This window comes from Magnolia sinica, chromosome 13, assembly GCF_029962835.1.
Source record: "Magnolia sinica isolate HGM2019 chromosome 13, MsV1, whole genome shotgun sequence".
NCBI classification, from domain to species: Eukaryota; Viridiplantae; Streptophyta; class Magnoliopsida; order Magnoliales; family Magnoliaceae; genus Magnolia; species Magnolia sinica.
In genome coordinates this window covers 117,813-118,928 of record NC_080585.1, presented here as the reverse complement: position 1 = coordinate 118,928, position 1,116 = coordinate 117,813, and positions in this window count along the sequence as shown.

Below are 1,116 nucleotides of genomic sequence, written 5' to 3'. Positions count from 1 at the left end.
TATGCTGTTGCAAAACCTCTCTGCTCACTTTTGATCGTCTTCTGATGCTTTTTCTCTCAGATCAATGCTATAAGGAAAGCCAATCAGAGAAGCATTTCTTTTGTAACATTCAGATGACATTTCAGGTTGTGAAAAACTGCTGTCTGCACTAGTAAGTTGTGCTGGTAAGGTTCTGTCTATAATATTCTGTAAAATAGAAAATGGGTTTCCAAAAAAAAAAGGAGAAAATATACAAGCCATGATCCGTAGCATCTCTGGCTATTGGCATTTCGGCAGTGAGGACCGTTGATTTGGTGAGCCAATATGTTGATTGCCACCAAGCCTTAGGACCCTGTTTGGGTGTGCTCTTAAAAATGAGTTCACCTCATTTTAGTTAAAAGTAATGTTTGTATTAGAGTTTTTGGTAACCCATAATTACATAAAACTATGATCTCTAATACATACATAATTACTGGTAACTAAAATGAGATGAAATCATTTTTAGTGGGCAACCATGAATGGAATATCAGAGGCAGGTAGTCATCACCCTTGCACTTAGCGCACCTACAATGGGCACTTGGTTAGATGATTTGCACCACTCAATATAACATTCTTGGCTATGATGCCTCCTCCATCAATGCCCTTACTTTGCAAAAACAAATCCAACCAAGAGAGGACATTCCTAGCTGTGAAAATCTCCCTATCACATCCTCAAAATATCTGCAGAATTTAAAATATGGTGTTTTTCTTGCTATATCAACGGAAAAATAGTAAAAACCTAAGAAATTTGTTATGCAAATACATGTATACAATTTAAATGTATTTATTAATTTGAAGAAAATAATTTTAATAATTTTATTTTTTACAAGATTTTCCCAATAATACCTACCCCCCCCACCCCCCACCCCCCAAAAAAAAAAAAAAAAAACCTTCAAAATTTGAAAATCTCCAAGGAAATTTCCTTTCTGAGATTTTCACTGTGGTTGTGAGGTGTGGGCACATTCATTGGTAAGTAGCAGGGTGAATCTCATTTTTCACATGACATGTGGCCGGTCATCATCTACGTGGAGGAACGAGTAAAGGACCTGCTGGAGTGACATGGACGTGGACCTCAGTGCACATTTGCTCATGTGCACA